Below are 4,132 nucleotides of genomic sequence, written 5' to 3' on the forward strand. Positions count from 1 at the left end.
AAAGTCGTGTCCAACTCTTTGCGACCCCATGGACTGTAGCCTACCAGGCTCCTCTGTCCATGGGATTTTCCAGGCAATAGTACTGGGGTGGATTGCCATTTCCTTCTCCAGGGGATCTTCCCAACCCAGGGATCGAACCCAGGTCTCCCGCATTGTAGACAGACGCTTTCCCGTCTGAGCCAATGTACTCAAAGTGCCTGAAAGTGGTAGGTGCTAACTATGTTATCATCTTCCTTCACCCAGCGCCTGGCCCTGCTGTGCCTCTGTGCCCTCTCCTTGGCCCAGGCTTCTGAACACTGACCTTAACTTGCTTCGTTAGACACTGGCACTTGGCTGGTGCCCCAAACTGACCTCAGCTCTTTCCTTGGAGTCCCTGGTAGGCTCACTGGGGGCTATTGCTATACTTCTCAGCACTCCCCACTGACCCAGACTCTCCGCAAGTCCCACCTCTCTTGGCCCGTCCTTGCTTGTGGACACCAAATACCCTACAGCAGCGTTTATTTTTAGTCACGTTGCCATTGCTCAAAATGGCCTTGGAACTGCTCCTTGGTATTTGCCTTCACGGTGCTGGGCCCAGCATAAGCACTTAACTAAATCTGCCTTAGGAGAGTGAAGGAAGAACAGGGCTTTGCTGAACTGAACTGAACTGAAGCCACAGTATCAGGGTTTATATCTTTGGGCGGATTTGGTCTCTTTGCTTTTCCTTTTTCTCACTTTTCTTAATCATCCAAAAGTGTGATGCACAAGGCTGAGACTGCATGTCGGCCCAGGAAGAAAGGGCCAATGAGAATGCCCAAACTATTAGGATTCTAGACTCTGAGCCTCTTTGCATGGGAGCCCCTGTGGCTTCTCAGGGTCCAGCCCTGGTCACTGTGATTCCAAACTGATGCTTGAGGCCAAAATACCAGACGGCGATAAAGTGCTCTGGTCCTGGCCTGGTCTTCTGTACTTGGGTCTTCGTAGGCTGATGGTGTCCAACCGTCTCCACCAGGCAGTGCTTCCTGCCTGCTGCAAGTCCTGTGGATGAAAACATCTGCCTGTGGCCTTCTCTGGGTACCCTCTTTGGACAATTGCTGTTGGATGAGCTGTCCCACCCAGACAGTTTTGAGATGCATCACCCCCACATTCTCACCCCAAGCAGCCAATGACTGATGGATGCAGGGGCACAAACCCTGGTCCCCTAGTTTCAAGGCAGAACAACTCTGTAGTGCAACTTACATTTTAGAGTGCCCATGGATCAGGCCAAGGCTGGAAGTCACCTGAGATCACGGCCTGCTCCCCTTACTCCCTCACAGGCTTCTTTCCAGGGAACCCCTCAATAACCTGTACGCATCTAAAACTGTCTCAGGTTCTGCTTCCAGGAAGCTTGGCCTAAGACAATGTTCTTGGGAAGCCCAATATATAAAACAAATAAAAGAACTGTTTCATTTATATCTGGGTGGAGGGCAAGTAATGGTTACTGGCTGGTTCTCCTGAATTTATGGTGACCAGCGATGAAACTCTCCAGAGAACAGTCTAGAAATCATACAACAAATTGAAAGTGAAAGTCGCTCAGTCATGTACGACTCTTTGTGACCCCATGGACTATACCATCCATGGAATTCTCCAGGCCAGAATACTGGAATGGGTAGCCTTTCCCTTCTCCAGGGGATCTTCCCAACCCAGGGATTGAACCCAGGTCTCCTGCATTGCAGGCAGATTCTCTGGTCTGAGCCACCAGGGAAGCCCAAGAAAACTGGAGTGGGTAGCCTATTCCTTCTCCAGGGGATCTTCCCAACCCAGGAACTGAACAGGGGTCTCCTGCATTGCAGGCAGATTCTTTACCAACTGAGCTATCAGGTAAGCCCACAACAAATTGAGGAGAGAACATAAGACTACTGGTCCAGATACACTCCTCAGGGAAGATTTATGTCATATTTTAGATTCCACATATAAGTGATATCATATGGTATTTGTCTTTGTCTGACTCATCTCATTCAGTATGATAATCTCTAGGCCCATACACGTTCTTGCAAATGGCATTACTTCATTTTTTTATGGCTGAGTAATATATATATATACACACACACACACCACATCTTATTTATTCATTCATCTGTCAGTGAACATTTAGGTTGTTTCCATGTCATGGCTGTAGCAAATCATGCCCCTGTTGGCAGACTGGACTGCATGAAACCTTTTAAATTATAGTTTTCTCAAAATATATGCCCAGAAATGAGACTAGTGGATCATATGGCAACTCCATTTTTAGTTTTTTGAGGAACCTTCAAACTGTTTTCCATAATGGCTGCACCAATTTACATTCCCATCAACAGTATAGGAAGGTTCCATTTTCTCTATAGTCTCACCAGCATTTGTTATTTGTAGACTTGTTAATGATGGCCATACTGACCAGTGTGAGGTAGGAGCTCATTGTAGTTATGATTTGCATTTCTCTCATAATTAGCAATGTTGAACATCTTTTCATGTGCCTATTGGCCATCTGTATGCCTTCTTTCAGAGAAGGCAATGGCACCCCACTCCAGTACTCTTGCCTGGAAAATCCCACGGACAGAGGAGCCTGGTGGGCTGCAGTCCATGGGGTCGCTAAGAGTCGGACATGACTGAGCGACTTCACTTTCACTTTTCACTTTCATGCATTGGAGAAGGAAATGGCAACCTACTCCAGTGTTCTTGCCTGGAGAATCCCAGGGACAGGGGAGCCTGGTGGGCTGCTGTCTATGGGGTCCTACAGAGTCGGACACGACTGAAGCGACTTAGCAGCAGTAGCATGCCTTCTTTGGAGAAATATCTATTTAGGTATTCTGCCCATTTTTTGATTGGCTTGTTTGTTGTTTTGTCGTGTTTGAATACTTTGTAAATTCAGCTTTTGTCAGTTGCATCATTTGCAAATATCTTCTCCCATTCTGTAAGCTGTCCTTTTTCTTTGTTATGGTTTCCTTTGCTGTAGAAAAGCTTGTAAGTGTGATTAGGTCCCATTTGTTTATTTTTGCTTTTATTTCTATTGCCTTGGGAGACTGGCCTAAGAAAACATTGTTGTTGCTATTCAGTTGCTAAGTCATGTCTGACTCTGCAACTCCATGGACTGCAGCACACCAGGCTTCTCTGCCCTTCACTATTTCCCTGAGCTTGTTCAAACTCATGCCCACTGACTCAGTGATGCCATCCAACCATCGCATCCTCTGTCATCCCCTTTTCCTCTTGTCCTCAGTCTTTCCCAGCATCAGGGTCTTTTCCAGTGAATCAGCTCTTCTCATCAGGTGGCCAAAGTATTGGAGCTTCAGCTTCAGCATCAGTCCTTCCAATGAATGTTCAGGGTTGATTTCCTTTAGGATCAACTGGTTTGATCTCCTTGCAGTCAAGGAACTCTCAAGAGTCTTCTCCAACACAACAGTTTGAAAGCATAAATTCTTTGGCACTCAGACTTCATTATGATCCAACTCTCACATCCATACGTGACTACTGGAAAAACCATAGCTTTGACTATACTGGCCTTTGTTGGCAAACTGATGTCTCAGCTTTTTAATATGCTGTCCAGGTTTGTCATAGCTTTTCTTCCAAAGAGCAAGTATCTTTTAATTTTGTGGCTACAGTCACCATCCCCATTGATTTTGGAGCCCAAGAATATGAAATCTGACAGTTTCCACTTTCCCCCATCTATTTGCTGTGAAGTGATAGGACCAGAGGCCATGATCTTTTTTTGAATGTTGAGTTTTAAGCCAGCTTTTTTCACTCTCCTCTTTCACCTTCATCAAGAGGCTCCTATTTCTTCTTCATTTTCTGCCATTAAAGTGGTGTCATCTGTATATCTGAGGTTGTTGATATTTCTCCTGGCAATCTGATCACAGCTTGTGAGTCATCCAACCCAGCATTTTGTATGATGTACTCTGCATATAAGTTAAGTAAGCAGGGTGACAATATATAGCCTTGATGTACTCCCTTCCCAATTTTGAACCAGTCTGTTGTTCCATGTCTGGCTCTAACTGTGGCTTCTTGTCCTGCATACAAGTTTCTCACAGACAGGTAATGTGGTCTGGTATTCCCATCTCTTTAAGAACAGTCTACAGTTTGTTGTGAACTCCTGGGTGGTGAATCAGCTCCAGGCTGGCCAGCAGCAGCAGTGAAGCCAGGG

The sequence above is a fragment of the Bison bison genome, unplaced genomic scaffold, assembly GCF_000754665.1.
Source record: "Bison bison bison isolate TAMUID 2011002044 unplaced genomic scaffold, Bison_UMD1.0 scf7180017864374, whole genome shotgun sequence".
Taxonomy (NCBI): domain Eukaryota; kingdom Metazoa; phylum Chordata; class Mammalia; order Artiodactyla; family Bovidae; genus Bison; species Bison bison.